This window comes from Ceratotherium simum, chromosome 3 (genome assembly GCF_057802395.1).
Source record: "Ceratotherium simum simum isolate JZ-2026a chromosome 3, ASM5780239v1, whole genome shotgun sequence".
Taxonomy (NCBI): domain Eukaryota; kingdom Metazoa; phylum Chordata; class Mammalia; order Perissodactyla; family Rhinocerotidae; genus Ceratotherium; species Ceratotherium simum.
In genome coordinates this window covers 82,990,856-83,015,241 of record NC_141902.1, presented here as the reverse complement: position 1 = coordinate 83,015,241, position 24,386 = coordinate 82,990,856, and the positions used below count along the sequence as shown (strand labels likewise).

Sequence of the window (24,386 nt, the reverse complement as noted above, 5' to 3'; positions counted from 1 at the left end):
CAGAAGGCATGGCATGTGCAAAGGCCCTGAAGCAGGAAAAAGTTTCCAAGGTTTTCAGAGTTGGGGAGAGGAAGAAGAGGGCTGCATCATGGGCCTTGAAGGTCATAATAAAGAGCTTTGATTATGCAGCAAGAGTTGTAGAAAGCTCTTAAGAGGTCTTTAAGCTAGGAGAATGGAGTGGTGTGGTGTGTGATTTTGAACTGCTCGCTTTGGGATGGATATGGTTGTAGGAGGCTGAGAGGAGGTAATGAGGATGGGAGGATGAGAGGGAACAATGATGCTGGCCTCACCAGGGGGAAGGAGGCAGTATAGATGGAGAAAAGTGGACAGATGACAAAAGAGGAAGAACTTGAGGGCAGCTACTAGGTTTTCCATGTGAGGAAAAGGGTAGATGCTGGCCCCTTACTGAGATGGCATGTTCTAGGTAGAAAAACTTGGGAGAAGGGCTGCACCGAGTCTAGGGAGGATTACAGGGTCCACTGGTCCTGCTGTGGCAGAGTTCTATTAGAATCCTAGTAGCAGTGCCAGGCAGGCTGTTGAATACCTTAGTCTGGAACTCAGGGGAGTCATTAGGGCTGGAGGTGTGGATTTGAGAGTCATTAGCTTATAGAAAGTAGGGAGGAAATATATCTTCTTCCTTTTACTCTTCTAGGTTCTCAGCTGGGTCTCTATAACAAAAGACAGGTTAATAGAAGCATGAAAATTTATTTAATATACGTTTTGTGTGACGAGGGAGCCTTCATAAGGAAGACAAGACCAGAAGAAGCGATTAAACCTGTTTCTGTGCTCAGTCGGCTGGAGAGTGGACACTCTTGAGAGAATGTGATAGGACAAAGAGTGTGGGCCAAGTGTAGAAAACTGGGGAAACTTAGCCACACCTGTTCATTTGAGGCCCTCCTTCTTTGGGGATAGGAAGCTCCTTTCCTCCAGGTATTGTGAGGGCACATCTCACCCGAGGATTTTAAGACATGCTGCAGAGGAAGCTCAAAGAGTCCTTCCTACACCTGCCATTTCTCAAATTCCTTTGGCTTAAAATATTCAATATGCCAAGGTTCCGTATTTTGGGGTAGTGTGTTTTGAACCCCATTGGTACTTAAAGTCATGGCACTGGATGTGATGAAACAAGAAGAAAGAGGAGAGAACAAAGTCAAAGACTGGTGGGTTCGTAGACGAGAAGCTGCAGGCAGCAAAGAAGTTAATTAGGAATGGCCAGTGAGACAGAAGAAAAATCAGGAAGAAAAGAGAGGAGAACATTTCAAGTGATGCTCTAAAGAAAAGACGGAGAAAGCCACTGATTTCGGCATCTTGGGGCTCATCTGAGTCTCTGAAAACCACTTCAGTGAGGCAGTGGGGACAGATCCTGCCCTCTTTGGTGGGTGGAAGGGCGGAGGGAGGAGAGAAGCCAAGTGAGCCTAGTGAGTGTAGAGCATTCTGGAGAGAATTGGGGCTCTAATGGGTGCAGAGGAATGAGGCAATATCTAGATGGGTATTTCAGGCTAGGTAGGCTTAGGTTTTACTTTTTCGTAAGGTATAATTGACATACAACTTTATATTAGTTTCAGGTGTACGACACAATAATTCAATATTTGTATATATTGTGAAGTGATCACCACAATAAGTCTAGGTAACATCCGTCACCATACATAGTTATAGAAGTTTTTTTTTTTGGGATGAGCACTTTTATGGTTTACTCTCTTAGCAACTTTCAAATATACAATACAGTATTATTAACTATAGTCACCATGTTGTACATTATATCCCCATGACGTTTATTTTATAACTGGAAGTTTATAACTGGACCCCTTTCACCCATTTTGCTAAACTCTTACCCCCTGCCTCTGGCAATCACCAATCTGTTCTCTGTATCCACATATAAGCGAGATTACATGGTATTTATCTTTCCCTGTCTGACTTATTTCACTCAGCATAATGCCCTCAAGGCTGTCTATATTGTCACAAATGGTAGAATTTCCTTCTTTATGGCCGAATAATATTCCATTATATATATATATATGTATATATATATATATATATGTATATATCACATTTTCTTTATCCATTCATCTGTCCATGGACACTTATGTTGTTTCCACATCTTAGCTATTGTAATTAATGCTGCAAAACAGAGGTGCATATATCTTTTCAAGTCAGTGTTTTCGTTTTCTTCAGATAAATACCCAGATGTGGAATTACTGGATCACATGGTAGTTCTACTTTTAATTTTCTTGAGGAGCCTCTATACTGTTTTCTGTACTAGCTGCACCAATTTACATTCCCCGCAACAGTGCACAAGGGGTCCTTCTTCTCCACATCCTAACCAACATTTGTTATTTCTTGTCTTTTTGATAATAGCCATTCTAACACATGTGAGGTGATATCTCCTTGTGGCTTTGATTTGCATTTCTCTGATGATTAGTGATGTTGAGCACATTTTCATGTACCTGTCGGACATCTGTATGTCTTCTTTAGAAAAATGTCTGTTCAGATCCTCTAACCACTTTCAATCAGATTGTTTTTTTTGCTATTGAGTTGTATAAGTTCTTTACATATTTTGGATATTAACCTCTTTCAGATATATGATTTGCAAATATTTCTCGCATTCATTAGGTTGCCTTCTCACTCTGTTGACGGTTTATTCTACTATACAGAAGCTTTTTAGTTTGGTGTAGTCCCACTTGTTGATTTTTGCTTTTGTTGCCTTTGCTTTTGGTGTCAAATCCAAAAAATCATTGCCAAGAACCCATGTCAAGGAGCTATTTTTTCTTAATGATAGAAACTACGACATATTTGCATGCCAACAGTCATGATCCAATAATGAGGGAAAAATTAGTGATAAAGGAAAGGATGTAAATGAAAAAATTAAGTCTTTGAGAAGGCAAGAAGAGATTGAATCCGAAGCACAAATGGTTGCATTTTCTCCTTTCCAGTGAAAGGAAGGGGGAAAGAGGCGGGAGGAAGATGCAGCTAGAACTGTAGATGCAATGGGAACGGTGAGGCAAGGCCATCAAATGAGAGTGAGGGGCAAGAGGAAGGTTTGAGGAGGAAGGAAATGGTATGGCAAAATCACCTCCAATAGGGGATAAATGAACTTATCAGGGAACTTACCAGAAGGAGTTCCAGAAATCTTTGACTGCTCTTTTGAGGTAGTCAATTTAAAGCAAAATCAGTCAGCTCAGCTGTGCTACTTTCTCTGGCCACGTTCTACCATTGGCTGCAGGAAATGAGATGGCATGGTAACTAGGCTCACACAAGGCTGCATTTTTACCAGATAAGCACAACAGATCGGTGTTTGCAATGCTTTCTGTTTGCCATGCCATGATTATAAGGGCATATTTTCAAAGCACATGAAGGAAGAGAAGTTATAAAAGGGACTGAAGGATCAAGAAAAAATCTTCTCAATATGATCAAGAATTATAGTGATTAGGGTTCCAGAGTAGAGGGGCTGAGAACATGAGGTGTGGTCAGAGTATTACATGTTTAAGGTTAAGATTTCAGAGGTGGTGAAGTCCAGGGTGGGGACCTAGGAGCATGTGGTTGAAACACAGCAAAAGTAAAATTCACCTGCCGCCAGGAGATCAAGAAAACAAGTGACCACATGTTAGAGGAGTCATCCATGAAGATGCCAACATCAAAAATGGTAATAGAATCAAAGATGGAAAGTAAAACTCTGAACCAAGAGCTGCAGTCTGCAGTGGACGAGTGCCTAGGACATGGGAATGCTAGCAGTTAGACTGCAGAATGGCACAGCTTTTAAAGGTTGTGGTTTTTAACCAACAAGGGGGAACTGTGGAATGGGCAATGAAAATACTCCATCTCCAGACTCTGAACTATGGGACTATAAGCGAAAAATAGCCTTCATTGAAGGCTTGAGTGTTAGAGGTGTCCTCAGGTAATTGCCAGGCTTCTAGTAGATCCACACCCTAGGGAACGTTCCACAAGAGAATGAAGGTGTAGGGGAGTTCTTGCTGATCGCAGAACTAGAAATCAAGAGGACAACATAGAAAAATTTTGGAGGGATGAAGGGAGAATAAGAGTGGTGGATTGGGTCCATTTAGGGGATACACAAAACAGTGTGGGGTGATGGGAATGCAGAGTGTAACAGCAGCCAGGGAGCCTGAACTCTTGGCAACATTTGAGACAATGACTGATGTGAAGTATTGAGCCGTGAATTCAAGCATAGTGGTTCTGTCTTCTTACCTTGATGCCTCTTCAGGAGGACTCCTCCCTCCTCCAGGGCTGATATGCTATGCTGGTGTGATCTTTTTCAACACCAATGGTCTCAACCCCATCATTTGAAAAATGATTTTTCTGCCCTAATTTGTGATTCCACCTTAAACATGTGCTGAATGAATACATCTTCATTAGGATCTATGTTAAGCTGCTCTATTCTTTTCCATTGATCTATTTTATTGATTGTCATACCAGTGCACCTTTCTAAATCACTGTCAATTAAAAAAATAATTTAATATTTACAAGGACAAGTCCTCCTTAATTATTCTTTTCCCAGTGTGCTGTGTTATTCCTGCTCTTCATTCATCCAGTGAACTTTCTAATCACATAAAGAAGGGCCAAAACCATACCACTGGACTTTTGATGACTTTGTTAAAACTGTAAATATGTCAGCATGGAGCTCCAATAGTCATGTCTATCTTCTGAAAACGGCTCTTCATTTACTCATGGCTTTGTGTGCCCCTCAGTTAATTCTCTCTTTTGAATTAGATGTTTCCATTATATTTCCAAATGTTTATTGCTTATATGTAGGAGACGTGTGGGAGTTTTTCATCTATTTCATGGGTATTCAGCTACCTTAAAGAACTCTCTTATTAATGTTAATATTTTTCCTAAATAATTATTTCAGATTTTGCAGGTTAAAAAATATTATCTGCAAAAATAGAAACTGTATTTCTCATTTCTGAGTTATTTTACCTGATTCTTTCATTTTTAATGCATTCTGTATAACATATAGAATATCATTAATATCTGTCTTGTTTCTGATTCTTATGTATGTGGGATGTGTTGTTGACAAGAAAATGCATATTAGTTGTTTAAAATGTGTAGTCCCAGTTTTATAAAACAATTATATTTGAAATTGATTGTATTCCTTTTTCATTCCTGGGATAAGCCCTACGTTGTTTTCTTTTAAATATTGTTTGATTTCATTTGTTTGTCTTCTAGCCTTTTTTTCTTAATGCATAAATATTTCTGATTTTTTTTTTTTTAAAGATTATATTTATTTATTTTTCCCCCAAAGCCCCAGCAGATAGTTGTATGTCATAGCTGCACATCCTTCTAGTTGCCGTATGTGGGACGCGGCCTCAGCATGGCCAGAGAAGCGGTGCGTCGGTGCACGCCCGGGATCCGAACCCAGGCCGCCAGCAGCGGAGCACGTGCACTTAACCGCTAAGCCACCGGGCCAGCCCACTGCTTTTTAATGATATTAGCACACCCAGGTTATTTATTAATCTGGAATTAATAGCAGTCTTTTATATTTTGTGAAAAATAAAATCATTTATTGTACTGATTGCTTCAATTTATTTAGCATTTATACAGAGGAGCCTTATAATTTCTCTCTCTTCCACAATTTTATTAGGCCTTTTCTCAATTCTAATTGTTTTATTTATACTGTCTTTTTTATTATCTTGGGGAGAATTCTAGAGGTAGGTCTGAAATTGTTTTCCTCATAAAAATATTCTCTTAGATTTATTCTTCCATTTATTTATGGATTCTACTCTTCACCAATACTGCTTCTTTGTAATTATAGTTTTATCTACTTTCTTGAGTTGAATGAACAAGTCATTCTTTTCATTTTGTCTTATTTAATATTGCTATGAATTTGCTTTTTACTACAGTTTTGGAAGCATAAATTTTATGAGTTGTATTCCATTTTTGCTTTTAAAATAATGATATTTATAATTTCTTTCTTGACCTGATAGATATTTAGAACAGTAATTAAATTTTCAAAATAAGTTGGTTTAAATTTTTTTTTTTACTCTTGTACGTTTTTTGGAATTTTGGGGAGGTTCTTTATTATGGCTTAAATATGATTCTTTTTTTCCCCTTTAATTTCTCAATAGATGCCTAAAAAGGAAACATTTTCTATCAGCAGGGTAAAAGCATTCGTGCTTGAGTAGCTTCTCAGTGTTACCCCTAATGGCACTGTCAGCCTAGCAGGGCCGAAGGATTAGCAACTGAGACACTTTAGGTGGTTAGGCTGAGCATTTTTACATATTAGGTGGCTTTATTTCTTTTTCTCCTTCTCAAATTGTATTTCTCTTTAGTTTCAGATACAAACACTGGTAATCAGTAGTTAGTGGAATATTCGTGTTGTTGCTTTCATACGCAGCTCTATTTTGTGGGAAGCCTAATTCATTACTTGCAAGTCACATAATCTCTAAACTCCCCTCAGTTTATCTCTGAGACCTAAACTACCCTCCTCAGCACCCATCACTCCCACCTAGTGGCCATTCTGAAAATTACAAGCAGAGGATCTCAGCATGAAAATCACCATCTGTAGGTTTCAGGTCTTTCAAATGTAACCTGATTCATAAATGGAATCACAATAACAAATTAGGAAAATATTTCACTACAATAGAAGGATGGCAGTTATTTAAGCCTGTCATGTTATATTAGACTGAAGTGCATTCTAACATTTAAATTCCAGAACACAGTTTCTTTTCCCTGCAGGGTTGAGAGAGAGAAAATCATTTGCTTGAAACTAGATGTACTATATGTTCTACAAAGACAATAAAACACCCGGGAGTAACTCAAATATTGGTAGTATTAGAAATACTTAGGAATAACCTCTTTTGTTTTTGCTTTTAGATTATTTGTCTAAATTTCAGTAAACGTCTCTGTCCAGTTTCTCCTGATCACCAGGTTTGATCAGGACACACTCGGTGGTGCACATGACAGCTGAAGCAGCTCCATTACATGGTTCTCATGTGAGAAATCATGAAGGGAAACGGCAGCTTTTATAACATTGCAGCAGCTATCGAAACATAGTAATAAATCCCACTTACAAAACTGATGGGCCTTCTGTGATGACACCAGTCTGAGGACAATTTGAAAGGAATATTTTGATTTTTAAAAAATGGTTTGGCTACAACTGGAGTGGATGCCCAATAGAAGAAGTAGCTCAAGTGTTTATTCCTAGTTAATTTGTATAATCAGCTCAACAACTTGCAAAGCCGGTTCCATCCCTTCCCTTGGCCTCCTAACATCTACTTATAACTATTAACTTTTCAACTGAAAACATCGTCTCTTATAACACAATGCTTATCGGAATAAAACCATCCAATATTTTAATCTCTCTTATGGATTCCAAAATAACCTTGTTTGTATTATAAGTCCCTCCAATGTAAGAAAGGTGTTTTGTCAAGCCAACACTTTACTTATTTACCAAAAGAGCCTATTCTCATCTGACCAGTGGCCTGCCTTCAGTATTCTTCTCAAAAGAAGGACAATAGCCAGCCACAACAGTACCTTAAATATCCAAATAAGGCAAGAATTTGAGGTACCACTCATGGTAAAGTTATGGTCTTAAAATGGAAAGATTGAAACTCAAACAATTTTTTAATTGTTTTGTATGTTATGCAAGAAAGGGTAGTGGGCCTTTTAATTTTTTTTTATTATTATTATTATTTTAGGTTTTTTTCTGTATTAGGGAAAATTTAGTTTGGAGCTAAGCAAAGAAAAAGTGAGACAAGACACGCACAGGGGATGAGTTTTAAAATGAGAAGCAATAGAAATAAGGGGAAAAGTACGGAGATGGTACATCAGGAGATAAATGGACAGAGGTGGTCCCACTGAGGAGGCTGCCCTCACCCAGCCACCCCTCACCACCTAATTCTGAGAAATTCTCAAAACTATCCAGATCCCAGCTGTAGTAAATTGTTCCAAATAAAGATATTCACTGAGCCATATAAGAAATCATTAGAAAATGAGGGCCATCATATTAACTGTCTTTATGGAAGCATTTCAAAGCATAAAACGATGATAAAAATTTTGATGGATGCAGATATATGCACACATATACAAATTAATAAAGCATTAACTACAACTAAGAAGTTGCTGTTGGTGTTTTTAGCTCCTGGCATTCCTCCTTAGACACCTGGAGAGGAGCTGACTTCCAGGCTGCAGGCCCAGCAATTAGAGAGAGGGCCGGTCCTCTCCCCACGCAGCAGCAGCCCAGGCGACCTCACTGGGATGTGACAGGGCCTCTGATCTGTGGACGAGGAGGAGGCTTGGCCAAGCCATGGGCATGCAGTGGGAAACATGCTGCACACCCAGCAACAATTTCTTAAGGAGACTTATCCCTTTTTTTTCCCACTTGAAGTAGTGAAGTCTTTCAGATAATTTAGGACGAGCATTAAGTAATATAGTTTGGGAACAGTACAACAAACCAGGCATAATTTTCCTTTAAAATATTAAAGGTTCAAGGGAAAGAGGCATTAAAGTCAGTAGTCAGGAGCACACAGGAAAAGGAGGAGGATGTTGGCGGTGTCTCCACCCCGCCGCTCTGCTCCGGGGCACACGGCGCTGTCCTGAAGAGCCCTCTCTGTGTCCTCTTCCAGCCCCCACCCTGCTGCAGCCCTCCTCCTCGTCCCATGAATGAAAACAAATTGTTTTCGACTACAATACCACGGGGCTTCGCTTTGACCTGCGTGGTACAGTGACACTGCGGCTTGAATTTTTACATACAGCTGCATAAAGCAATTTTCATGTAAATTTCTAGGTAAAGCAGCCTGCAGTTGGTCTATTACATGGACACATACACAGAAACCATCCAGTTTGACAGAAGATTAGAAGTTGCCCTTGTTTCTTCGGATGCCTCTCCCTGTATCTTCGGCTGTGTCTGAATTAGAAAAACAGGAATGGGAAAAATGCCTCAGCACCACCCATGAGCCGGTGCTCATCTTTGCCTGGACATCCCCAAGACTTGGATGCATGAAATCACAAACAGCCTTTCTGGGAAAGAAAGAAAACTTGATATGAAAAGCAGCCCTCAAATGAGCAGACAGGGTCAGGTAATTCTCTCGCCCTGCCAGGGAACTGCTCAGCCGCTCCCAGTACCCTGACTTCTTCCTGAAGATGCGCCGGATGCAAACAGCCCTCAAGGCCTCCAGCGGCCCACTACTCTCCTCAGTGCAGGCAGGCTGGCTCAATTAGCTCACAGCAGGTGGAGAAGTTTCCAGGGTCAGAGGAGCAAATCAGTTCTTCAGAGGCACCTTTCCTCAGGAGCTGGAAGCGGGGGCCTTCCCTGCAAGGCCAGCAACAGGAGTCAGGCAGCCCACCCAGCCATCTGGCGGCGGTCTATCTGGGCCCTCCATCTAAATGTCTCCCTGCCCAAAGGAGGCACATTTCTTGAACATGTTCTTTTAAGGCAACAGCATCCGCAGAGCACAAAGGGAAAGATGTCACCCAAACCTGGCCCGGGATGTTTGTTTATGCAATCTTTAAATAATTCATCTTTATCCCTATTGAGCCCATCACAGCATGTCAAAAATAAATGTGTCACCTTGGCCTATTGTTTGCAGCTCAGGATTGTCAAGCGAGAAGAAAATATTACAGAGACGGAGGGAGATACACGCAGGAGTGTGACCTTTAACGGCACTACCTATAACCAATCTCATCAAATTAAAGCACTGTATATTTTCCTTAATAATCTCTGATTAGGCTGGGGCTATGAGTGGACACGAACACCCGCCATTGCTATGCAGCGGGATGTCTGCTTAGCACCAGCAAAGCGTTTGGGAATAAGTGAGCAAAATGCTTTAATTTGATAGGGTTAGAATCCTGCAGGCTCCAGGGTGAAAGGTCCCCAACAGCTCCGCTCACACTGAATATGCAGAAATAAAAAAGTAAATTGCTTACATCTGCTGCCGGCGGCAGAGAAAATGATCTGATTGGACGGTCCGAGGGCTCTCCATCTCTTTTGGGTTAGAGAGAGGGTTTCAGAGCATCAAAAGCTTGTAATTGGAGTAATTCTGAATTAATGGACACACACACACACACGCACACACACACACACAACATTTTGAGGCAGCTGTTTGCAGAAGCCTGTCTGTTTAGGAATGCTTATAGATTGCAAAGAAGCAACTTCAAAAATAATCTTTTTTCCCCCCAGAGAATCCTAACTACGGGTTTGAATTGACAACAGGTAACAAGTATAACATTCTTATCTGGCTCGTCCTTCTGCCACGGAGCCTGGGAGCTATCAGACCTACATATCTGCTTGCTCACTTTCCACATCTTCCTGAAATATATGTGCACTCTGGTTCTCCTTCATGCATAAAAAGATGACTCGGAAAGGGCTTCACCAGGATTCCTAGAAGTTGACAGGGAAAGCTCAGGTTTTGCCTTGCCGTGTGATGTGGGATTTAATCTGCGTATTTGATCAATACGAATCAAAGGCAAGACTCAAGGTCCTTTGGGCACAAGCTGATTCAGTTTCACGCAGGATGTCAGGAGGCGGCCTGCCGTGTCACCTTGATGCGTTCACAGGACCCTTCTCGGGAACCTTCCTCACTGATCGCATTAGGCCAGGCTCGATCTGCTGCTTTGTCTACTGTTTCATGCCGACAAGGCAGAGGTTGCATTTGAACACGGGTTTTATTTTTATTTTTTTTATTAGCTTACACCAACTTGCAGATCTAAATATCATCGACTTATCCCATTGTCGGCAGGCTCCTGTCACATGCCGAAAGCAGTTGTGGCCTCTCATGGTTGAGAGTAAGCCCCACAAGGAGGGAGATTTACTGAAACTGAACAAACAGAGGGAACGCATCCTGTGAGGCCAACTTTCAAGAGCTATTTCTCAGCCAGGCATTGATCTGGGAAGGCAGCCTTGGCCAGACACGCACCGGAGCTGAGATGGAGGTTCCCGAATGCTCTTGGAAGAGCTCGCCTTACAGGGACAGCTCCAGGCTCCTCTGATGTTTCAGTAGTTAATGGAGCTGATGTCCGAGTGCAAAATTTTTTTTCATATTCCTATTACTGCCCAGAGCTCTTTGAAATCATCTGAATAGCCTATTGTTTCCTGAAAGCATCAGGTTGACAGGTTTTAAAATGCCATAAACAAGCTAAAAAATATTCTAGATATCAAATTTTACATATAAGTGCATACATACACACACACACATATATATGTACACACACACATGTATAATTTTTTTTAACGTGGACAAATCAATAGACTTGATACGAAGCTGCACCAAAAGAAGTCTGGGTTCCTCCCTTCCTATCAGACTCCGTGATACGTGGAGACAATGAGTCTTTTTAATTTCTCGATTTAGGCAGGATTGCTCAGGGTTGGCGATGGAGATGCTGTGACCTGGTTTCTCTTAGAAGGCTTCTCTGAGCGGAAGTCCTTTCCTCTGTGAGTTTCTGCCTCCCCCAAATGGCTCGGCTCTGGTCTCTATCATCCTGAGATCTCCTTTGTCTGCCGGGCTCTGCCACAGTCTATTGGAAGGTATTCGTCAACAATTATATGTCTATTAAGCCGTAGTCAATCAGTGTGGGCCCAAACAGCCAGGCCTCCAGGGCCCAGCTACTGATAGGAAACTGTCAATATCCCATCCAGCCCTTTTCTCAACAAAACACACAGACACCTCACCCAAATCATTGTCTGTGAAACATTGCAGGCCTGCATTACTTCTCAGGCTCTGATTTCTCTACTTTCTAAACTAACACTCAGTTTAAATGAATAAAAGCCTTTTAAAAAATAGGAATAAAGGATACTTATTAAAATGCTATTTAAACTGGGTAGGGGGTAGATATTTAATATAATTAAGAATATGATGGAAGGATGGTGCATGTAGGTGGCTGCAATTACTCCTGGAAATTGTAAAACCGGAAGAAAATTAATAAGGGATACTTTAAATTAGCTTGACGGTAATTAATATCTATAAATACTTTCCTTTCCACCAACACAAAGTTTAGAGTTATTTACCAATTTAGGACAAAAGGTTGCGATATTAGCCAATATATTTTCATGCATATTCAATTTAATCTTCCTGCGGACTTCGTAATTATTGTCGTAAAGGGCTTGTCTTTTCTTGGAAGAAGAAAGACTGGGAGTTTCATGTGAATGTTTTAAACTAAAGCCCCCCCACCCCCAGCAAAAACCACAATGTGGGAGTAGGGGAGGGAAAAAGAAAAGAAAGAAAGAAAAGAAACCTTGAGTAATGCTGTATCCTTTGAACTGGCAACCCTCCTGCATCACAGAACACACTAGTTGTCTTTCAACAAAAGACGGCATCAACCTCTCTTCACAAAGGCCTCAGATACCCAACAATATTTAAAGCAGATGTAATATTTAGAATCTCTGCCCTATGTAAGATGCATTTTTAAGATCTGTTACAGCCAAGGTTTGTTAAATTTACAAAAACAAACGTTTTCTCCTTTCATTCAAACGTTTCCCTGAGATTCTGGGACTCTGCCATCAGATGGAGAAATTAACACGAGGCAGGCTCAATGGCTCAGCATTCAGGTAACAGGCAAGTGAATTCAGAGATAATGCATGATCAGACTTGCCCCTCTAAATTGAGCCTTCTTTCTTTCTACCCCATCTATTTTCACTAAAACCAAATAATTCAGATATTGGGATAGAGCAAAGAAATGTCAAAAAGAAACCCAAACAGCCAGGAAAAGTTTTTTGGGTTGGCGAAAAAATACAAAATAAAAATTAAAAGTATTGGAATGAACTGAGATGTCTCAGGTCTCAGACAGAGAAGGTCTCAGGTAGAGAAGAGTTTCTGCCCATTCCATTTCTTTTCAGAGTCAAAACAGAGTAGATTAGAGGTATGCTAATCACATTACCTATCTCTAGTCTAAGAGTGTTCCCCATAACCCAGGAACCCTGGGAGCCTTTTCGCATTTTGTGACCACACAGTAATGAGTTTTAATGCATATTTAGTTTTACAGGTACTGTTGATGCTTGAATCCACTTCTAGATATACAAATCTCATCTGTCATATAGATTTAAAGGAGACCTGTGGTTCATTTTAGATGCTCGTGCAGGGAAATTGTAGATGGCCTTAACAAAATGTTCCAAGAGCATAAATAGTGAAATGGGCCAGGTCAGGAACCCACGTACTAAAAGGCCCCCGAGCTGTTGCTTCTGCAGCAGACAGTCATCATTGCAAGGGGCAGCTGATCGCCTCTTTTGAAAGCTCCATTATGTGTATTTACAAAATAAACAATGCATGCAAGTTCATGATTGTCATCATTAATAATATGCATTATAGCAAGCCGTTAAATAAATATACGTCCCATAAGATGTCTGCCAGACCCATCACGCCTTTTTTCCTACATCAGATCCAAGGCATTGTCTTTGTTGTGCTTAAAAAAAAAGCAAAAAACACTCTTCATGAGGCAGCAGCAACAACAAAAAGAAATCATTATTTAAAATAACTCACCAATGTTCAGATGCTCCGATTTTAAATCAGATAAGCCAGCAAGTGAAGAGTTGGGGGGAGAACTTGGTCTCATTAGACTCAGGTTTGCAAGGCATGACCGCAAACCAGGGTACAAAATGTTCTCGATGCTTCAATAATTAACTATTTCTCGTAGGAAAAGACAAACAAATAAACAAACAAATAACATGATATCTTATGGGTTCAAATTGAGAAAATTATTGTGAAATCCTTCTATCATGATACTCTCCTAAAAATTTTATTTTGTGAGCCTGAGAATATTTGCTTACTGACAAATGCTTTCACATCAAGATGCGTTTAAAAATGGTAGGACTTATCTTTAAGAGTTTCAACTCAACAGCCTAGAAATCTATGTACAACTGCACAGAGGTCATAGCAAGATTCTTTGGTCTAAATTTTTTAAAGTACATATTTTTTGAAGTATGTATTACTCCAGCCTCTCATTAAGTAATACTCAGTTCAAAAAACAGCAAAAAAATGAAATAAAATGTTTTACCTTAAAGCAATACTCTAATTGGTGAAGAATTGTATATTAAAAAACTAACAATTGTAAGAAAGCATTTAAATTTTACTTAGTTAAATTTTTTAACACGTGCAGAAACATTGAAGCAGGAAAAATGTGTGGCATATTTTTTTATACATTGTATCTACCCATATAGGAGGAATGTATCATTCATAGAAAAAGAACATTAGCGTTATTTGCCAAAATAAAGGAGAACATTGAGTCTCCTCTGATTTTCTCCTTTAAAAGAGTAACACAAAAGCTTTATAGGGAAAATGCATAGATGACCATTAATTATGGTTATTTTATTGACCAAAAAGAAACGCTCTGACAGTTCTAAGTATAAGTGCCTGTTACTTTCTTTTTACATGGAGGCTTTTGTTGAGAGAGCCGTAACAAAACTTTTCAGACATTTATGTCATAAATCTCTGCCAAATTTTGATCTGCAGGAGAGCGAATACGTCGATAGCTAGCCTGACTCAGAACGTCGAGGGGTCTGGCAAAGGTCACACAGCCTTTCCGTGATGGGCTCAGGTCTGCCAGCTTCCACTGACCTCACAGAGGAGTACAACTTTGCTTGTGTTTCCCATCAATTAAAATTAAAATGAGAAAGAGAGAGAGAAGTGAGAAAGGAGAGAGAATGAATGAGGAAGAACATGTGCGAGTGGATAGGATGGGAAGCTTGTGCAGAAATTAATTTTTTGCTTGGTTTTTATCTACAAGTGTCATCTTAGAAAATGTTTGGCTAAGACTCCATCGGGTCCTCTGTCTTTCAGAATTAGCTCTCCCAGTCCTGGAGAGTCCCAAAATGTTAGCAAATTAAAACAATTTGTCTCCTTGGAAGCCCAGGGTACTTTTGCTGCTTTGAATTGAAGAAGAATAAGGGAGACACATGTGCTTTTGTGACTAACTGCTCTCTACTTAGAACTTTTTTGATATGAAACCAGCCTAGAATGTGTAAAACTGACACACAGTGTAAATACACTGCTCAGAAGTAGATGGTCATAAGGGGTTGCTATGTTAGGTACATATGAACCTGACAGGCATCAATGACGTGCTGTGATTTTTGAAAACCACCCCCGAAAAAAGGAGGTAGTGAAACAACGTTATCTTCCTCTTTCCAAATTAAAGATCAATATGCTTTATTTTCCATGCTTTGGGCACATACCCATTTCTAAAGAATATTTCTCTACTCTCGCGTGTCTGAAAATACAGGCCCTTCTCTCTATTACAAAGCTCCTAAATGCGTCCAGAGGGGGAGCAAATCTCTTACAGATGAAAATCTTCCAAGCTGAGCATTCCCTAACAAAATGCATTTTAAAAAAATACTAGAAAAACAGCTTCAATTCAATGCATTTATGAAGAACACGTACCTTTATTTTAAAATGCAGAGATATCTGAGTACAAAAATACGTTTGTATAAGGAAGAAAAGATTGTTCAATAAATTGCTTTGCAGAAACATTTTCTATCCTACTCAGTAAGGTTTTTTTTATGTTTTACACAAATTTAGGATATCATTAAATTTTAGCATTATTTAAAAACAAACTAGATCTTTCATCCTTTCATTTACACACACACACACACACACACACACATGCACGCACACACACTCACACACACTTCCTACCACAAATTTTTAGAGGCCAATGAAGAAACATTGTGGTATCACTAGCATAAAATAAAAGTATTTGCTAATTATTCTTGTCCATTTAATTAGAAAGTATTATTTCCTGTTTTCCAAATCGGCAATTTGTCTCTGGACAATGGATTAGGACACGCCTTCAAATAATAATTAGAAAAAAATCATCTACTTCCAGAATATTTAAGGGTGAAATTCCAGATGCTACTGGTGAAATCCGTGGTATCCTACCGCCATCTACTGACCACCGTTCAAATATAAGGATTTAAAGGTACAGGTTTAAATTTATAGAATTAAAGAATTTTAGAACCAAAACACTTTGAAAGCTCTACTGGAAGAAATCATTACTTTGAAGGTTGCTCTAAATGCTTGAAAATACTTCCTTACTCTGAGCTGAACTCTATCTACCTGTAACCACCACCTCCCGGGCTTGGCATTCCTCCCTATAGCTCTAATGAGAAGGTCGATTCCCTCTTCAACCCTTCAGAATTCTGAGGGCAGGGCTCAAGTCCTCTCTCTCCCTTGCCACTCCACTCAACACACACACACACACACACACGCACACACACAGTCTCTTCTCCATACCAAGCAGCCTTCTTTTCCTTACCACCTCCACATCTCACATCTGACATGGTTTCATGTCCCCTTGCAAGCCAGATGACATTCTTCTGAACATACTTCCATTCATTTACTCTTCTCCTTAAATGTTGAATCTGAAAGAAAACCCTTTGCAGAATAGGGTGATCACCTCCCTTGCTCTGCATGTTCTACCTTTGTCAATGCAACCAAAGGTCATGGTAAATATATTGGCAGCCACAAACACCACATAATGATTTGCGCTCAAGAAATCTCCCAGATCTTTTCTATTTGTGCTGCTTGCTGCAAAGTAAACTATGCCTTCTTAATAGGTTTATGAAGCTGTTTGGTGGGATTTTTTTTTTAATTAAGAAAATGTCATTACATTCACTCATAGGAGATATATTCTTTTTTTTTTTTTTTGAGGAAGATTGGCCCTGAGCTAACATCTCTTGTTAATCTTCCTCCTTTTTTCCTTTTTTCTCCCCAAAGCCCCAGTAGATAGTTGTATGTCATAGTTGTACATCCTTCTAGTTGCTCTATGTGGGACACCACCTCAGCATGGCTTGATGAGCAGCGTAAAGGTCTGCGCCCAGGATCCTAACCAGTGAACCCTAGGCCTCCGAAGCGGAGCTCGAGAAATTAACCACTATGCTACCGGACTGGCCCTGGGAGATATATTCTTATTAGAGACGGCCCACGGTTCCAGCCTGCCAAAGCATTTTTGTATCCTAATTCTACTATCTTTTCCAGTTTTGTAGTGGTCACCGTTATTTAACAATATTGTTATTTAATTAGCATCCCATCAACTACTGCCCTCCAAACCACTTTTCTACATTTCTAGAGACGTCTTCCAGTTTGATCAGATGCCTTATGGAGAAGTGTCAGGGATGTCATTTATGTTCTTAGCACAGTGCCTGGCACATCATAAAACCTCTACAAATCATAGCTATTCTTATGATTGTCATTAATAAAAATAACTAGTACAGATGCATGATATAAATGTAACATGATATAACTTGCCATTATGCTAATATCTGTTATAATAATAAAGCCATTCAATCAGTTACAATTCGTCCATCTTTTTCCTTTTCTACTTTTCACAATTTCTCACAAACAAGCAAACGATCTGATCATCTTCTTCAGCAGGATAGTCAGCTCCTAGAGGATGATCATCTTAGCCAGGAGCCTCGGCACTTCCCACCCGGGATCCCGATTCTCTCCTAATATACGTGCTTCCTATTGAAAAGAAAACAACACTCTGAATCCAAGAGAAGGGGGAAGCAAAAGAAGAGAAGTGCCTCTCGCTTCTCGCTTTGCTCCATGTCGGTTGTTGGAGCCTCCTGCCCTGAGTCGGGGCCTCTGCCTCCCCGGGTTCCTGTCCTGGCTCTAAGACTAACCAGAGCTGACACTCGGGTCCCTGAGCCTGGCAGGTTTCAGGTCATTCCGGGATTGGCCTGGACTGACACAGTTCCAGTGCTCATCTCCGGCTTTCTGCTCTTTGGAATGACCCAGAATGAATATATTTAGGCCAAGATTATTCCATTTTAGTAGAGCTCTGTATGTGTTGGGGTCTAATAACCCACATTTTAACTCTGGAAAATTGAACCATGATAGATAGCATTCACTTAATCCACAGCATCTCTAATGGGTTGAGGAGTGGATTAATGTCTCTCCCACCAGGAAAAAGAAAAGTCAAACCAAAATTTTAATCACCTACATTCTAAACAAAAAAATCTAGTTTTTGCATATTGAAAACAAAAAAGCCTGAAAAATGACACAGTGAGTAAAACAACCCTTTTGGGGCCATCCTGGTGTGCAGCGGTTACATTCACGCATTCTGCTTCAGCGGCCCCAGGGTTGGCCGGTTCAGATCCTGGGCACCGACATGCTGAGGCAGGTCCCACATAGAAGAGCTACAACTCTGCAGCTCTGGTACACAACTATATAATGGGGCTTTGGGGAGAAAAAAAGAAAAAGAGGAGGATTGGCAACAGATGTTAGCTCAAGGCCCATCTTCCACAAAAGAAAAAAAAAAACTCTTATCCTGATAAATGTCATAGGAAGCATCTAAAACTTTCAACAGCTTGCCAAAAATGTTGGGTTCTGCAATACCAAATTTTCATGACAAAGTTATAAAATATGGAGGGAACAGAAATTAGCTAAACAGGCAGCAATAAAGGCTGATAAAAAGACCTTCCTGGAGCATTTGTGGTTTAGTGTATGCAGAGAGCAGCCAGCGAGTGCAGTTCTGTGAGAACCATCACCCCCTCTCCTGATTTCCAAACCCTGGGAACTGGAAGTCAACACAACTTCTGACTTGAACCAATCCAGGTAGCACAAGGCCTGCAGACACACAGGCACCTGTTAACAGTGGGGCCAAAACGCCAGCGGATAGAGGATTCTGTGCATTCTGCTGTACACCCTTTCCCGCTCTAGGCTCCCACCGTGAGCGTGAACACACTGAAACATAATTGTTTATTGTTCTCCTTCGACCGCTGCATTACTTCTTTCCTCCTTAGCGAAGCTTCTCAAAAGTTCAGCATCATTCACTTCTCCAATCTCCCTCTCTCTCTCTCTCCCGCTTTCTCTAGGATTTTCTTTCATTGAAGTTTTGTTTTTAAATAAATGTGTAAAGTTAGCGAATCATAAATTAAAATACATTTTAAGAAAGCAAATAGGATAAAGAGCTTATAATATAATAAAGCCCGGAGCGTCCTGCCTCATCTCTCCCCAGTTCTGTTCTCCACAACTCTTTTAACTCCTTTCATTTTTTCTTTTTTGGGGTTACTTCCATCACCTCTAAAAATGTTTATACTGCTATTTCTTAATTTATCTACTTAAGACTTTGCCTATTGAATTGTGTGGTTTTTTAAGTCTTTCTTCACTAAAATAGTAGCTCAGTGGGAGCAGAATATTTGTCTGCTGTGTTCTGTGCTGTATCTGTGGATACATTTTGAATAATTGGAAGTTTTGTTGTATCCAGTTTCTGTTTTTCTCCAAAGAGGTAACAGGATGAAAGTGTGGATGTTGGTGCTTCCTAATTTGGACATCTAACAAAGGATGAATCTTTTGTCTCAAGTGCTTACTAAACTAACCTTCTCCACTGCATCAGGCATCAGGATGGCCACACCCATTCAGGGGGGGAAAAAGTGAGAAAATGTCATTTTTTCTACCATTATATCCAACATAGCTGAGATTACTAAATTTTTCTGGCTTGAAAGTTCATCTTTCTATGTCTCAATTCATAGGAGAAAAAAATAGGTTACTGTGACAGCATATTTAAAATTTCAAAAACATTAATTTGGGGGGCCACCCGGTAGCGCAGGAGTTCAGTGTGCTCGCTCCACTTCGGCTGCCTGTGGTTCGCAGGTTCAGATCCCGGGTGTGCACCGATGCACCGCTTGTCAAGCCATGCTGTGGCAGCATCCCATATAAAGTAGAGGAAGATGGGCACGGATGTTAGCCCAGGGCCAGTCTTCCTCAGCAAAAAGAGGAGGATTGGTAATGCATGTTAGCTCAGGGCTAATATTCCTCACACACACACACACAAAAAAACATTAACTTGGAATAATAGAAATTCAAGCAGCACAGAAAATAATTTTTAACAACAGCGCTTGAAATCAAAAGGAGATTCTGATGAACTCTGAATTGTGCGGGTGGTGCTCTTACTGAGGAGCCCCAGCTTGCTCTGGCAGCCTTCTTGTTGTGGCAGCTTTACTCTTGCACATCCCAAAGATGAAGGACTCAGAACAGGGGCCGGTGTGCTGTTTACCCTTTGTGTCTCCCTAATCTTCTTCCCTCCAGGACACTCTCCGTGCTGCATGCAAACCACACACCCGTACTCACATGTGCCCCAAGCACACAACAGATCCCAAATACACACGCGTACACCATACACAATGTCTGTTTAAAAATCAGATTTATTTTGTTTTGTTTCAGTGGGAGCAAAGAGAACCAACAAGCCAAGAAACAAGAATACACACACACACACATATACACACATCTGTATACAGATCATGACTCTGCAGGAATTGTGGCTTCAATGGGAAAACTGCCATTTGTGGGATATATCTGAAAAAAGGAAGGAGTTGCATCATCATGGGGTTATTTTCCTCCTGGGGCAGCATGCCTAGCACAGTGCCCGGCACACGACTGGCCTCCTCTGGATAATTTCCTTCTCCTTATTTCTTTCTGTAAAGGCCAGTTTCTTTAGTTCATGCATACAAGTATCATACTTCATATTTAGAATAAGAGATTAATCTATTGGCAGTCCAATATATTAAAATAAATAATGAATTTTGGAATAACAACCCAAAATTGAAAACTTTTCAAATAGAATCTCCCTGACATGGATCTCGCTCCATCTATCAGGTACTTTCATCCATGGAGAAGAGGAAGGAGGTGCACACGGCGGTGGAGAACCCCGAGAGTGTGGCAGTGTGCTGTGGCGTGCATCGGGGCACAGGCGGGGGCCAGCAAGACTTGGGTTCAAGTTCTCCCTTTGTGCCACGTCTACGTGTCCCTGGGTACCCTCTCCCTCTAAGCCACACTTGTGGCATTTGTGATAAAATGGCAAGAATTAAAGGACATTTTGAGTGTGAAGCGCTTAACACAAAGCCTGGCACAGAGTAAATAATTGCACAAACAATATTAACTATTACCGTTTTTTAAGCCAATACTTCATTTTCGGATGCGGACGCTGACTTGATGTCCTTATTTGTTATGTCAGTGTGAAGCTTGACATACTTGAATCCAAGGAATTGGCAGGAGGGACAAAATTAAACGCCATAAGATGTGCTAAGATGTTATTTGGTCAGGTAGAAATAAGCAAAGGTAAGATCAAGCCATTTGAAATTAAAGGTAGATATTTTAAAGCTGATGTTGCATGGTGTCTGTTATTTTCAAAACTACTCTGAGACTATGGAGAGCTGATCTTTCATTTAACACAGGAGGAAACCAGAGGACGAGTTGCTGCTGGCTCGCCATGACTCAGCTGCTAAGTCAAAGGAGAACAATAAGATAAAGAATGATGGAGATGAGCTTATTCCATCTCTCCTCATTTTCAACAGCAACTAAATGAAACCCAAAGATCTAAAAAATCCATCCATTTAACTTATCTGTTGAATGGTTGAAAAATTTTACATGCAAAATAAAGTTTGAAATTATTTTTCATTTTCAAAAACAATGACATTCATTGTTAACGAGGGTTCAGGAAATTTTCTAGAAAAATATTCAGTCTCATAGAACACTAGTGGAAGGGTAATTCCACAGCTTTTCTTAAAAGCACTTTGGCAATATGTTTCAAGGATTCCAAAGCGTACTTCCCCTTGAATCATGTGATTCCATTAAACTAAATTTATACTAAAAGAATAATCAGATGAACACACGAATCTGTATCCAAAGATGTTTACTATGGAATTATTTATAATAATTTAAAAAATGGGAAAAACAACATATATATCTGATACAGGGGGTATGTGTGACACATCCTTATGATGAAATACGCCACTACCAGAAATAATATTAAACAATATTTTTTAAATAAGAAAATTCCATAGTATATTGTTACGAGAGTTTAGAAAATAGTATATCCCACATGATTTCTGTTTTATTGAAAAACAGTATGTATAATATTTTTATAACCACAAAAATGTAACACTTTCATGGTGGGATTCCAAGGGTTTTAGTCTCTCTTTTTATATATGTCCCAGATCTTTTTTGGTAAATGTATATACTTTCTAATCTGAAAGAAAAAATATAAATATACATGATAAAGGCTAATGAAGTAATTTGTTAGCTAGTTTAAGTGCTACATGGGAAAATATCAGAATGATGGGAAAAGCTGGGTGAAGACTTCTGTTTAGATTGTTGGAATAAAGCCAACAGAGTCCTCTAGTTAAAATTATGGCCAAATTTTAAGAGTACCCTATTCTTTTCAATCTCTCTTCCTTCCTAGACTGCAGCTGTCTTCAAGCAACCTATGAGTAATTAAAATGTGGCCCATGGACAAGCTTCCACATTTTGATAAATACATGTTGATAAAAGGCAGACAGAGAAATGAATATGTGTTTCTTGTGAAAATAATCCTCTCCAAACACGCCGTAGAGTTTCCCTGTAACTCTGCATTTATGGTGGATTGCTAATATACTTTTGATTAAGAACAATATTTGTATCATATATCATCCACTTAAAAGAAAGAAAGATCTGGCCCCAGAAGGCAAACCTGTGTGGAAACCTTGGCCTTGGTTCACTGTGAATTAGACGCCCTGTTCTCCAGCACCTGGCAGCGGCCAGCAATGCTCCAAAAGTTGAACCAAGCACAGCGATTTCTAATACCTTAGGAATCCCAGCGTCTCCAGATGAGTCACTATTTTAGCCTGAGCAATCGCTGTCAAAGCTCTGTCTCCAAATTATGAAGGTAAAGAAGTCAAATTTAACCAAACATGTCTTAAATGTACAGATTTCATGAGGCCTGGGAAGGTGGTATGCTGAGAACAGCTAGCAAAGAACATTTTTTTAAAAAATGTAACAGGATATTTGAATGAAATTTCAGCTGAAGCACTGAGATAACAGGTACCACCTTCCAACGGCAGGTCTCAGACAGACTTGGATGCAACATTTTCAAAAATGTAGCTAAAAACTGGTTACGAGACCATTTCATACCTCACCTACCGTGAGTGCATGAAAGGACTTGGAGTGTTTCTGAATCTGACCAGCATAGGCTTGGTGGATAAAATATAGGAAGCCTAATTAACTTTGAATTGCAGATAAAGAAAGAATTTTTTTTAGTAAAAGTATCTCCCAAATGTTGCATGGGACATGCTTATACTAAATTTTTTCCTTGCTTATCTGAAATTCAATGTTAACGGGCATCTTCCTCCCCCCCTCCCCCCCAATTTGACAACACTTTGTCTACTACGGGGCAGAAAGTATGTGTGCTGGTTAAACACATGTACTTTGGAGTTGGGCAGACCTGAGCTCAAGTCTTACCTGCCAGGTGTATGTAAATATTTGCTTCTTACCAATGGCCTTTTGTCAGCCATAAAGAGTTACTGTCAGGGTTAAACATAGTGTGGCATGGTGCCTGGTGTTCTGAAAATACTCAACAAATGTTAGTCACAGCTGCTCTTGTCTCTGAGAGTACTGGCAGTAATAGAGGTAGTAGTAGGAATAGTAATAGTGATGATAAAGTATAAGAAAAAATGATGACAGGGCATTTGCTTCCATCAGTTTATGTCTAAGTAGGCAGACAAGACTCACATAAAAAATAATTAGGGCTCAAAGTGGCTGAGAATATTTTTAGAGAGGTGACAGCCTAAAGGGTGTGCAGAAATTGGATAGACACAGGAGAGACAGGAATTAGGGTGAGCACAGGGTATGCTTGGCAAGAGCAGAGGCTAGGAGGCTGGAAGGTGCCCAGGATGCCTGATTGAAGCAGCACCGTGGGAAACAAATTCATGAGCTGGAATCACTCTGCTCCTCAATGCCAATTTCAGAACCAGGAACTTGGTGACCAAGTCAGCGAGGAGTCCTATCTGGCTGCCAGTGAAACCAATTATTTATTCCTTTATTGTTCTTTCAAAAGACTTGAGTCTCTAGAATGTGTCGGGCCTTGTACTAATAGGGCCTTCATAGAGGTAATCAAGTTAAGATAAGTTCATCAGGATGGGTCCTAATCTGATAAGACTAGTGTCCTTATAGAAAGGGGAAATTTGGACACAGAGGTACCCACAGAGGAAAGATGATGTGAAGACACACAAGGAGAAGAGGACAGGCTACAAGGCAAGGAGAAAGACGTGGAATAGATCCTTCCTTCACTGCCTTCAAGAGGAACCAATTCTGCTGACACTTTGATCTTGGACTTCCAGCCTCCAGAACTGTGAGACAATACATTTCTGTTGTTTAAGTCACCCAGTTTGTATTTCTTTGTACTGGTAGTCCTAGAAAACTAATATAAATTGGAAATTCTATCAGGAAGACACATTAATGTTTGCCTGTTTTTAATTTTATTCAAGAGAGCCATCAGAGCTGTGACATTGCTGCAACAACACTTGGCTCTCTGCCTGGAATGTCCTAGTTCCTGTCTTCTCAGTGATCTCCTCTCCTTCGAAATCCCATTCAGACATCACATGCTCTAGGAGACTTTTCCTGGTGCTCCCACATCCCATAAGCAAATCCCTTTTTCTGCTGTTCTGTTATACTCAGCTTTTATATTATATCTTTTGTTTA

General features: G+C 40.1%; 1 long non-coding RNA gene across 1 annotated transcript in view; it reads left to right on the top strand.

Annotated features, from left to right (window-relative positions):
- LOC147917670 (uncharacterized) overlaps window positions 1-21,036 on the top strand; it is a 72,637-nt gene extending 51,601 nt beyond the window's left edge. Inside the window, exon 3 of the long non-coding RNA XR_015551622.1 lies at window positions 20,529-21,036. This is a non-coding gene — a long non-coding RNA (uncharacterized LOC147917670). The remainder of the gene's footprint in view (window positions 1-20,528) is intronic.
- Window positions 21,037-24,386: the final 3,350 nt, after the last annotated feature.